A 13,970-nucleotide genomic window follows, 5' to 3' on the forward strand; every position below is an offset into this window, starting at 1 on the left:
ACTAAATTTACAGACTACTACTGTCGGGGTACTCGTCGGATTGCTTTAGTAAGAAGGGTCGATGATCCCCACGATCTTTCACGTCACCTGTCCAGGTGAGGAGGGACCATACTTGGTCTTCAACTTGCCGTATTGTGCACATCAAAACTTTAACCAAAAAAATTGCAAGTAAACAATTTCATAAATCGCAACATCTACGCTAACTGTATACCTACACTTTTATTTTCTTATTGAAAACGTGTCTGGTTATAATATTCTTGTAAGAAGAGTAAATGTGGTAATAAGATGCCTTTTTCACACGGTTATCTAGAAAACACTTATAGCACATCACGCTATTAGTTGCAATGACACTGTGTGCGATAAAAACACCAACGTCCGTTTGTTCGGTTTACAGTTTAGAAAATTTAATAAGTATCCAGATTGGCCAGATCCTTATTGGGAATCTTGAAGCACATTTTTTTTATTTTTGAACTTCCTTGTTGGCAGTGCGCTAGGAAGAAAGTTTGGTTAAATTTATGAAGTGCACCTACGTCTTAACATGCAAAATACACGTAGGCCCACGAATCATCAAATAAAGTTATCACCGTGCTCTACTTGCAATATGCTACATCCTGATGATGCAAGTGCAACTTATATGTAAGGGTGTATTTGCAGTTCAATGTGGATAATTAAAATTTTTCTGCTGTGGAACAAATTTCTAGCATCTATGATTTGCAGATTATTCGATAATAGAAAACGTTGTTTCCTGTAAGTTTCCCTTTGAATGCTCTTGTCTCCTTGTGGTGTTTTTCTAACTGGAAATTTGTTGGCCAACATTCATTTTTAGCGTTACTATGTTTTATTGAAAAAACATGGAACAGATCGATTTTTATTCTTCTTCTTTCAAAATAGATCGCCTTCTGCCTGAATCTCAAGATCAAGGTAAATCGTCAGGCGATCCAAATTGGACACTCTTATGAACACCCTTTATTTTAAGATCTAGGTGTCTGGAGCTCAATTTTAAAGAGAAAAATTACTCTCGTAAACAGAATATCTCTAATCGTTTAGCCGCTAGGAGGCGTTTCTCGATTTTTTAATGCCCCATAACTGTCTTATTATTAAGATTGATCTTGACAATATCTTCCTCAGAGCACTTTATGTAGAATCCATGGCGATCCAATTTTTTATACGGGGTGTTTGGATTGTATACGACTCTAAAGAACATTTTTTCATACGGACTACCCTATATCTTTTGGAGTTTCTAAAGAGCGTAAAATTTCCTAAAATTCCCTAAAATTATTCGCAGGTTCTCATCAAATTCTCTTTCGATTTGGTCTTAAATTAATTTTTCAGATTCCATCAAGTTCCTCAGTATCACCAAATTCTAATCGTATTCTCTCGCATCATGTTTATTTAGAATGCATTGCTCTTCTCAATTTCTTCTTTAATCGTGCAGCAGTCGCCCTATGAACATTTTTCTGGCGAATTCTGGAAATTTTGCGAAACCACGTTTCCACTTCTAGCTGACCTTTCAAGCTTCCTAGTCAATATGCACACTCCGAATCTTATACATGACCTCTGGCAGAGAGCGAATGAATGTTTTTTTATTCCACACATTCCTTCTTTTCTGAATCATAATTGTCGCACCATAATCCCAATTAATAGGTAATACGTATGCTGTTAACTGAATCTATCCATTAAGTTACACTGTCCAATTCAAATTCTACCCTACTTTTGAAGGTGAAAAGAAATTAATTTTTGAGAAACGGTAAGCCATTACAGTACCCCCTCCTTGTTTTTTAAAACCACTGAACAGTTGAATCGGAAATAACCTACTTAGAGTTTCTAAAATTCTAAAAATAAAAGTATCAAGCTTCTTTACAAAAAGTACAGTGAAAATAAAACTTTCTAGTTCTAGAAAACAGTATATTTAAAGTATTAGGTTTGGTTATGTAAGATGTGGGTCACTAACTGTAAGTTTGTAGTACTATTGATTTTTTTTCTAGTGGTCTGTATCTTTCTTTCTTTTTCTTTCTCTTGTTCCAAAATTTTTGGTTTCTTCTCAGCATTCTCTTAACTGATTCTGTCTTAAAAATGTTCACTTTTTCTTCTTCCTCGTAAAAATCATCACCTCTTTTCCTGGTTGATGATATCTACTTCTTTTTCTAACCCAGCATTTTTTTCTAACGCCACTCGTAACTTCTGACTTTATCATCTAATATAAATGGTAATTTGAAATCTTGTGGTATTTGTTCAGTTAATCCTAACTTCTCTTTTATATTTGCAATTTTTTTTCCAGCTTAAGATCATCTTTCAGTTGCAATTGTTCTAATTTTTGGTTCTCTTGTAGTAAAACGGACTCTCTTTTGGTATTTCTGTTCTGTTTTTCTAAAAGGTTGATTCCCTCAACTGGGGATCCAAAGTTGACTGTTGTGCTTTGAAAAGATCTTCTTGTAGTTTAGCTAGTCTTTCTTCTAACTCTCTCTTGCCAGATATTGATTTCTTCAATTTCCTTCTCTACCCTGTCCACACTTCTTTCAGGGATCGGTTGGCTTCCCATAGCTTCTTTTTCATCTTCATAAATTTCTTTTTTGTTGTAGGTCTTCAATTAATCTTCTTCTCCCTTATTAGAAATTTCTCCTATTTTTCTATTCACCTCTTGTTCTCTTTGCATTCTCAAAGAATAATAATAATCTAAAACTGCTTTTCGCTTTTCTTGTACTTTTCTCAGTACCCAATTCTTTTGCAATCCCTCTCTCTTTTGCAAAATATCAACTTCTTTGACCATCTCTCCTATCCCCTCCACCACAGTTACAATGAGCTTGATTATTTTTTCTTGTTAGTTATTGATGTTTTTGGTTGTTTAATTTTAGTGAGTTTGGTTCTTTGGATAAAACTTTTTACGAAATTGATGTGATTAGCTTGTTCCCGGAAAATACTCTTGGTTGATCCATCTCTAAATGGGGTGATGAACCATGCAGGAAAATAATTGAGGAATTGAGTTGTTTATTTTCCTGTATAGCTTGTTCCCTTTGTTGTTGCTGATCCAGCTTATACTCATTTCCCTGACCTCTATTCTGCCTTCGTGGGGATCGTCCCTTTCTTCATAATTTCTGTCATTTTGGTTCCATCTCCTAGTTGGACTCCGTTCTCGAACTCTTCTGTATTGCACAGCGTTTACTTGTCTTCTATCATGGACATATTTATTTTTTCTTCTGTCTTTGTTTTCTTGGTTTCTGTGACTTTGCTGATAATCGTTTCGGTTTTGGTAAGTTATCTGATCTTGGACTCATCCTCCATAATTTTCTCTATTGTCTGTTCTATCTTGTGTTTCTGGGTTTCCGTTATCTTGCTGATTATCCTTTCAAGCGTGTTGACCAAATTCTGTACTATTTTTTCTCCGGACCCAATCAAAATATTTTCTACTTCTTGAGGGAAGTGAACTAATTGCTCTTCTTTCAGTAGGGGCTGAAAATGGGCCATCTCCCCTACTACAGATTTTGGAGCTCTTCAATCTGACTTCTCCTCTGTTTTCTTCGTTTCGTAATTGTTCCATATTCTTTTCTTGACTTTTGATAATTTGTTTCTGTTTGTTGCTCTTGTTTTTCTTCTTGTTTTTGTCGTCTTCGTTCTTGCTGAATGTGTCCTGCTTTCAATTCTTCTTGTCCTACTGTCTGCATTAATTTCACGACAATTGTTAGGTCCATTTTTTGAGTTTGTACTACTGGAGCTTCGATGATTTGTTACTTTCTTGGCTGAAAATTATTGTTCGAGCAGGTTTCTTAAAACCGGACCTTAATTCCATACGATGACAGTAAAAACGTTGGTTTTTGTTTTTTGTTTCTGAAGTACATTCTTCGTTACGCCACTGGTATAGATTTATTTGAGACTCTTCTCTACAGGCGTTGCTGGTTCGAAGCCCACCGGTTGGATGCCATTTTATAGCGGGCGGTTAAAATTACAGGGTGGTTCGGTAATCCTTGCCCGAAGAGCGTTAATTTGTATTACAAAGAAATCGTGGTATAAATTCTTCTTGAGAGAACTTACGAGGCACCCGAGAGGAACTTGACAAAGGGTCGAGATTTACTTTAAGAGACCTATGAAAAGCTGAGGAGAAATTGAGGAGAGTGTCTCTCGTGCGAGCAGTAAAATCACTCCAGAAAACTTACCCGGGTAAATTCGCGCCTCCAAAAAATTCACCCCCGGAAGATGATATTTTCATGTTTAAAGGACACCTACAGGTGGGCAAACTTGGAGTAGGAATTTTGGGAATATTTTTATAAAATCGGAAAGGGAATATTAAAAAACCTACACAAAGTCGTGGATTCCATTCTCCCAAGTGTTTGTTGAGAAGAAAATTAAAAGAGATTCGAACATTTTGGAACTCTTGGAGCCGTAGTCCCCAAACTAAACATTTTGGGTTCTGTATTGGTTTGGACAAAAATCTGTTTTAGTCTCTTCTACCATCCACGTTTTGATGACGTCTTTAATTTTTACACGCGAATGAAACCTACTGTAGCTCTAAAACCAAAGCACTAAATTTCTAATTGGAGGACTAACTCAGCACTTATTTTGAAACGTGCAGTAGTTACTCTTAGTAGTCTCCTTTTCTGCTGCTTTGTTCTGAAAACTACATATGCACCCCTGTATGCACCTAACAGACCGTGGTGTAAGTTTAAAGACAAAACCGCGCTAAATTTATCATTGGGACACATTGGGTACTGCCCTGCTAGGTATATGAACATAATATTTTGCAACATTTCTATTGATTACGGGTCCCAAAGAGCTAGGGGATTTGTCCAGGGACGACATTCAAACATTTCATTAGGTTGGGAAATATTTACAGATTCACTTGGATTGTTCAGTTAGTGGAGCTTACGTAGTTTCAAGTCTGGTCCAAAGGTTCCCTTGGGATCTTGTGGAGAATAAGTTGATTTTATTTTGCCAATTATGTGTCGTTTTGGATAGAAACGAAAAGCGACCTGGTTTATCTTTAATGGGATAAGGAGTTTTTATCAGGCGAATTTACTTAACGCACGTGTTCTTATCGCAGTTAAGAGTTGCAGGTGTTTTACCAAGATGAACGCGTTATTTCGGCGTAAGTGGAGAGAGAAACATTGAATCTTAAGGAAACTTGAGGGTAATCGGACGAGAACCTGGAGAACACGAAAGGAAATTGAGAATTATTTGAGAGGAACCTGAGATGATCTCGCGAACAATTTGAAGATATTAAGAGCGGGTAGAGAAGATAAATAAGGAAAATGTAAAGATAAACTTCATTGGAATTGAAATGACGCTAGGAAACTTGAGGGCTTGAAGACAACTGGGGAGCGTAATGTGAGGAAATTGAGGGAAAAGTCTGAGGAAAAATGAAGGCAATTTGAAGAACACTTGAGAAGGATTTGAGAGGAATTTGAGATGAGAGCGAACATAGGGAAAACTTAAAAAAAAAGCATGAGATCATCTTGAGAGGAACAATACATTTGAAAGAAATTAGATGGGAACTTGGGATATAGATAAAACTTGAGAGTATTTGACGAAATCTGAAAGGCGTTTAAGGAAAACCTGAGAAACACTTGGGAAAACTAGGACGTAATTAAAATTAATTGTAAATTGCGTGACCTATGCGGCCCCTTTTATGCATGCCCTTTTTGCGGATACCGTCCAAAGTTTCTTATATTTGGTTATTGGAATTACCTACTCTATTAAACCTTTTTAAAAGGCCAGTGGTGAGCTACCTCAGTCCATGTAGAAAAATGTATTATTATGTCCTCCCCCGCCCATAGTAGGTACATAGTCTATTTATTTTTGCGGACATAACGTCTTTAATGGGGGCTGAATCATATGAACAAACAATACGGAATTATTGCGACAGAATAATAAAGCGATTATGGTTTCATACTTAGTGACAAGAAATTGTGGATGCACTGATGGTGGTGGCACAAAATTGGGGAGAAACTCAAACGGATGTTTAGTGCAAAATTCTAGAAATGTGATTAAAAAAAGTATACCCGAATACTTAAAGATATTAGCCGCACGTCGCAAACTTAATAAAGCATAATAACACACATGTAGTTTGAAAACCATGTAATTTGTTTTGTGATGAGAAACCAAAAAATTGAATCACGAAAATTCCTAGAAATTTATCTAGCATCTCTACAATTTATGTTGCTTATTTTTCTCCAACAATTTTCTGTGTTTCAGCACAGTTACTGTGTACAGCAACGCAGGGTTTAGTAAACGACATCATTTAAATTTAATGTATCATGAAATAGACTTTTAAAATTGAAGCTTCCAAATCTTTCAACTGACATACTGCGGATTGATTTTACAAACGTGTCGACTCCCTGTTCCTCCATTTTAACACGGTTTTAAAGTGCCGGAAGGGCTCTTCACTGCAATAAATTACACGCTTACGTTACATTTGAAGCCATTATCGTGTACGTGCATTGTCATGTTATCCGTTACTGTTTTTCGACCTTTAATTGTCTGCACATTAGTTTAAGATCCAAATTAGCGTTTCCGATGCGATCGGCGAGATAAGTCCTAACTCACGTTAATCTAATAGTTCCACTACAATGCCTATTTACTCGTTAACATAATGTAAAGGCGAAGAGGAATGAAATCTAGTTCAATTCAATGTTTAATCTATACGTTATCTTGTACTTTATCAAAATGTTGGCCGGTGCCGACAGGAATTTACATATAGTTTTTTTTTCTAAATACAAGATGTACCTTATACAACGGTTATTCTTACTGTAAACCGATTAATTCATGATCTGAATTAAGACTTTTAAATGTCAAGAGTTCGTTTTTATACACCGAGCAAATCGTGCGTTACTTCAAACGATTTCCATCATTATGATATTTTTTAAATTTTTCTCAAGATTTATCTAATTGGCTAATCCTCGATGGATTAACGTTATGTACTTATAAAACTAGTAGGTACCTAGTGGACACAATCAGGTCACCCAAACATCTTTTGACTTGCAAATGTAATGAGTTACTTAGATAATAAGATAAATAATTAGCAATTCAAGTCTAGTTAGATTACAACAAATGGCTTGGAATTACATCGTAATGTAGGTAAATTAGTAGATATAATTATTTGTGCAATGTCGATAATCTTAGGGCATATTTCTTCTTCTGATTAAGACGTTTAACTGGAATCGAGTTTTGAAACAACTATGGAATCTAATCTCCAGCTCTCAAAATCTAAATTTGTGTTATAAATTTCTTTCCGAAGCTAAATATTTTGAAATTTCAAAGGGTAGAACAGTAGAGCATATCAGAAATTTAGAGGGACAATTTTCCATTAATTTATTTGACCAGTGGAATTGTAAGAATAAATAAGCGAACATTCGGTGGAATGGAAGATTGTCTTTCTGGGTCGTTTAATTTCTGTAGAGCATTGTTTTATTAATGGATGTCTGAGGAGATTTGGATCACATTCAGTTATTAGAAGTTAGCATGAGATCATTCTCTAGACCGAGAGAAGACGAATCGTATTCTCTGCGCAGTTCCGAATAATAGTTTCTAGCAACGGAAAAGATCACGACAGTCATCTAATAGTTAATTCGGAAACAGTTCCAGAAACTTGATCGATCGGGAATAACCACGAAGTTTTGTCGCTAAATAAAATCTTTCGGATTTCGTCATGGACGAAGTAGGTCTGTGTTTCTCGGGCAGAAAAAAAAGTGGTGGTTACGAGTATTTGAGCTTTATTGGAATGTAAAATTTAACAGTGGGAGTTCCGTTAGTTAAGTTTTATACCCGCAACAAAATACGAATTATCGCGAATTTAAAAAGAAGTTATAAATAATTCACGCTTACTTTAGGAAACTTAAAACAACCTATGCGGTCAAGGACAAACTAATTAAGCGCGCCAGTATATTTTAGTTATTGTTAAGTTCCGGTGTTGATTTACGTATTCGATTATGCGACAAAGGGAATTGTACTGTGTCGTGAGAATCTGTAAATATATGACACAAATGCATGTTAAAATTTGCGTTTCCTAAAACACTAATGAAAGTAAAATACATATAAACATATAGAACGAATTATTGTCCGCGATCACATTGATTTTTAGAGAGATTTATGATATAGTTAAGGCCGGTTGCAGGAAGGCGTATTATAATCAAAATCCTACATTATTTGGCAAATCTGAGTTTAAACAAGAATTTTAACATTTGATTGGCTGCCTACTGCAATATAAAGCCAATCAAATGTCTTAATATCGGATTAAACAATAATCCTGGATTTTTTTGTGCAACTGGCCGTTAGTCTAATAATTTTCGATCATCGTGTAGGAGAGCATAAACGGGGTATTTCGTCAGTCAAGTAGGGTTTGTAAATTACTATTAATTGGCACTGTTTATAGTTAAGAATATTATGTATATGTGGGAAGTGTTGGAGAATGTTAATAGATTTTGGGGTGATTTTATTTGCTACTAAGTGTAATAAACCAATATTTCTTGTGTCAATTTGGATGACTCTTGTAGCTACCCAGTTTCATACAGGGTCGATAACAGAGAAGTTGGGTGGCGCTCAAATTAAGGTAAGTTCCAAAGAAGGCGAAATGATATGCCCCGCGCGTTTAATCGAAGTGGTACCATTCACCGTTGTTTTTGGGTTGAGTCTCTCGCTGTTGAGGCTTTAATTGAATTTTAATGGTTGTACAAGTGAGTACGCACCCATTTTCTTTAACTATACCTGTTACATTTCCGTTTTCGGATTTTGCCATTGAGCTTACTTAATTTGCATTCTTTGCCCTGTTAGTATTATTTTTTTCTAACGGTTTGCCACTCAATTTCTATCGCCAGTAAGAACTCACTTACTTGGCTAGTAATGTAAAATACTATTTAAAGGTTGTAAAATGCGTTACGTTTCATTTAAAAGCAGTGTTCGAGCGGTGCATGGGATAACTAAATAATAATTAAAGAAAATTAATTTGCAAAGCACAAGTTTACATTTAGTCACTTATTATTCACAATGATTGTTTCTTGGTAGTAGTCCCAAGACAACAAAACGATGGATTTTAATATAAATATGTAGGTATGTCATATCCAATAAATCGAAACTGCAAAAATCATTTTGGGAACACAGAAGAATTGCTACAATCGAATGAAGGTTGCACATTTGAATATGCTAATGGTTTACATTTAACAGGAAATAAGTTCGTTACCGTTTGAAATAATTGTTTCAAGGTAAAATCTCTATTGTTATTATACATTAGGTATTGTATATTGTGGCAATAGTCACATCACCCATGTCACCCTGTCGTTTGTTTTACGTGTACTCTTGTATTTATGTAATTTGGTGTTGTCTGTACCTAGACCAAACGGAAACCAAATATTATCTAAAGAACGAATTGTCGAATGAGGTAAATTCAATAAGCTATAGAGCCCAATTATTTCTCAAGTCTTGCGAATATGTCCAAATAGAAGTAAACTGGGAAATGAGCTCACCATTGCAATGAATGATGACTATGACTATTTTTTTAAAAACGGGCCGATGAATAAGTATAAAAGGAGTCGTGATGAAGGCAACGAAATAAAAGTGTTCAATGGGAATAATTCTTCTACAACGTCATTCAGTTCGTAGAACAATCACCATTTGCCCACTTAACCCACTAACTGATTCTTTACTAGGTACCTAATAACCAAAAATTCCACGTAACAATTTAAAATCTAAGTACTAATGACATATAAATAGTTGGTGAATTAATAAGGTTTGCCCATTCAAAATTAAGAATAGGAAACGCCAACGTGGCCGGAATGGTAACCATATCTGTTAATGCAAATGGCTCAACCACCTAATAACATAACGTCCGTTACAGCTTTTGGATATGTCACCCTCGAACCTTTAATTTTCCAATTAACTATCAAGATTTTCTTAAGTTGCTCTCGAACTCCTCTCAAGTTCCTCCCAAATCCTCCTCAAATTCCCATCTTCTCCTCAAGTTTAATTCCAAGTTTCGCATTAAGCATCTTTTAAGTTCCTCTGATTCTCTTTTCAAGATGTTTTCATTCTCGTTACCCCAATTTTCACTTTATGTTTCTCTCACCTTCAGTCCAAGTTCCTAACTTGTCCCTCAACCGCCACACAAGCCGCAACCACATTGGCCTTAAACTTCCATTAGGTAGTTTTTTTGTAAGTTTCTGTAAAGTTCCCTTTTTGTTCTTTCTTGTTCACCTCAAGCTTTTGCCAATTTTATCTCAAGTGTCGTTAAAGTTCTCTTATCAAATTAATCTTGGGTTCCTTTCAAACATCTCTTAAGTTCCTATTATCAGTGTGCTTAGGTTCCTTTGTGTCCTGGTAAGCTCGCCAAAGTTCTATCAAATTTTTCTCAAGGTTTGTAACGGCTTAGTTACATGTGTAAAGATCAAAGACCTCACTTGTATAAAATAAAATTGAACCTGTACGGCACTGGCAAAGTTTCAATGTGACAATTAATTTTTAATTTACCCACGGCTAGCTCAGTAATAGAAATGTTTTTATATCCTCTACTTTGTGGAAGTTTGACCCTTTATCAATAAAACCTGAGTTTCAAAATCTAATGACCTAGTTTGATTGCTCTCGAATAAATACGCATGACAGATGACTTCAGTTTATTAAATATATTAATAAAAACAAAGGCGATCAAGTTCCATTTTCCTTTACATGTTCTTGGATAAAAATTATGAGTTCGATTCGTAACTATGCGATGCCTAATTCGTGATCACGTGTTCAAGCTTTGATTCGTATCTAAAATTCATCTTTGCCCCATAATAAATACACACATCTCTCAATGCTAAACAAAATTTTAATCCAACCAAAGGAATGGTAGGTGTAGCTGAAATTAAATCAATGAAGCAAAATAACCAAAATCTTTTTGTTTGGATTCGCTTATCAATAAATACAATACAACATCTGTTCGTGCAAATGGTTCTCATAGGTCGACTGCTTTAGGAATATTAAAATTAGTGCAAACAAAATTAATATGTAAATAAATATTAGTGCATCTAGTGGGAAGGGAGGGTTTTCCAGCCGGCAGTTATCGGTGCTGAATCTGCGCAAATCGTTTTTGCAGAGCGCGTCGTGCGATTTTGAGTTACTATGATGGATTTAGAAGAACGTAACTACGCCAGGTGCGAGAAACCATCTTCACCAAGCCCCCGTCGCGCCGCGGACGAACCTTTAGCAATATATTCAAGAAAAACAAGCTATTTGAAACATTTCCACGAAGCCACGCCTATTAGGATTCTGTGGCCGGTCCGTGCCATTTGACCATCTCAGTTTGCAGGAGTTACAGCTGAATTCATTGCGCATCGTAGAAGTGGTGTAAGTTCACCTGTAGCTGCGAGTGCAAGAGCAGTGAAGGTATTTTCGAACGTTTCATTGCGTCGTTGGTTTTGTCATTAATTGTTGTTGTTTAGCCAATTTATGTAGTTTTCCGTGTTGTATGTTTGAAATATGGATCGTAGTCTAATTATATACTTAAATATTGACAACCACTTAAGAGTCTTCTGTACCCACTGCACCCAATGTAAATTTCCATAAGAGCACCCGCCATAAAAACTCAAGTTGTTTTTAAAAAAAAAAACTTTTTTTAAGAACTATTTTATAATTTTAGACCTTTACAAAATGTTCGGGCTATTTTTTTAAAAAAGTTTATAGCAACTGAATACCGATTGTTTAAAGATTAGATGTTTTGCACCGATTACTGCGCTAATCTGTTTTATTTTTTTACTCTCGATCAAAACAGTTTATGGAAAAAGTAAACCGACAGTTTTCTACATAAGTTACTTCTAAACATTACCCCAAAAAATGAAATCATATTTTTTGTAAATAAAGTCTGTATCTGGGCGGGCGGTAAATCAACAATTTGAGTGTAGCAAGTAGCGCCGCTGCACAGTGTCGGCGGGAACTAACTAAGGACCAAAATAGGAGCAACTATAATCATCTATACACCATAATGTAAAAAAGTTGCGCTTAGGTAAAGAAGACTCTTAACAGAAACACTCTCTGATAGGTTCAGGACACACAAATGTTGCTGATGAATGAACTGGTTTGATGAAGACGACAACAAAAATTATCGGTGGCTGTGCGAACGGTTTAAACTTTTAACTTTGATTAAAAAAAGGAACCTTTACAGATGGCCACAAGGTGGACTAAATTGATTGTTTTTTTCCAACTTTAATTCGACTAACTTTTTCCGTAAAACAGAACAAGCTTTTCACAACTTTTACACAACAGTTAGCTTTCTTCTGTACAGAATTATTACGGAAATGACGAATTCCGACTTCAATCAATCAATATGGACGGACACATGCATTATTTTATCTGTTGCAGGTGTGCATTTTCGTTTAAGTTAATTAGCTTTCGTCTGATATCAATTATTCTTATCGCAAATGACCAGATGTTTCTACATATTATCACGCAATTTCACAATAAAATTAAATAAACAGATTTAATAAACAATACGTACGCAATCACAAACAAATCTAAAAGGAAAAATAATACTGCGGAAACAAATTAAAGTAAAACGAACAAACTCTGTGTTTATTCGTAAATAATCCTCCCGATTTACATTAATTCCTTCAAATGTTTTTCATATACAGGGTGTTCCGTCATTATTTTCTGTGTTTAGACCTAAATAATTCCAACAGTACGTTGTTTAGACAATTATATATTAACGTATTGCAGTTTACTTTGTTTTTATTATACAGGTTGTATGAAAATACAACTAATTTTCTTTTAGCAACTAACATTATACATTGCGTTTAGTTCATTTATAAATAAAGTTGAATATTTCCTATCAATGCGAAGTGCAGCCAAAATTAATCTTAAAGAAAATAAGAACTGTTTCATATTTTAATAAAGATTATTGCTTTATTATTTATTTTTTAAGAGGACAGCAAAGGAGTAGTGACTGGGGTATATTTACATATGATTATATAACAAGAACTACCTCAATTTCAATTCAGGACCGGATTTGCGTAGAAGCAGAACAAGCACGTGCTTGTGGGCCCTTGACGCAAGGGGACCAAGAGTGGTTTAGTATTATTAACTCTTCATAACCTTTTGTTAACTGCGGACGGAGTCGAATTAATTGTAACATCAGTTACAGGAGTTCGTTATCGCTTCGAAAAAGCTAATTAATTAGAATATAAACAGGTGTTCGCCGCAGTAACACCTGTGTTAGTGTTAGTGATTGGTGAACGTTGACAAAATGATAAAGAAGTATAGGTTCCTAAGGAATAGAAGGTGTGGAATGTTTTAAATAGGCGTAACAGACGTTAAACGTAGCTTTTTTTTGTGAAAGACGGTCAGTCTTGATAGTTGTAAAGTTTTTTTAGTAAAAAATTTAGATGGTGTTTTAAGAGATTTTAATTAGCCGTTAGAAAAGTTAATGTTCTAGTTCGAGTTAAGCTCAAACATTGTGTCACGTATGTATACGGAGGCGTTTTTGTTTGATTGCCAACCGTAATAGAGCCATGCTTTTGCGATTTTTGGAAGTAAACAAATACTTTGCTTTACGTCTCTTGACACCAAGCAGAAATCCCAAATACTTTGAGAGTGGTTATCTCAATTCTTTTTAACTACATATGGCCACAAAAGTTATATGCGTACCAAATCAACAAAACGTTTTCATCGAGCGCCTCGTTAGCTTTGTTTGCTCAGCTCATACTTTCTAGGCTCGTTCGGTAAGCAATTATTTTACTGACCTGAAACTGGTATGTCCGATATGAGCTCCGAATCATTCAATGATTTATTATTTCTGATCTTTTTGCTGGCAGCACTATCAAGTTTTTTGCTAACTTCACTTTAACTTGACAAATACGAGCTCAACATTGGAAATAATGCTTGTTTATGAACTTTAGCCTTCCTCAATGCAATTCCAAATTTTTCAGCTCTTGTGGTAATGTGACGTATCCTGTATAAGTTAACAAGTACAGAGACTGCTTGACGTCGCACTACTACAATTTAATAAATGCTCATTATTTATT

The sequence above is a fragment of the Photinus pyralis genome, unplaced genomic scaffold, assembly GCF_008802855.1.
Source record: "Photinus pyralis isolate 1611_PpyrPB1 unplaced genomic scaffold, Ppyr1.3 Ppyr1.4_LG5, whole genome shotgun sequence".
NCBI classification, from domain to species: Eukaryota; Metazoa; Arthropoda; class Insecta; order Coleoptera; family Lampyridae; genus Photinus; species Photinus pyralis.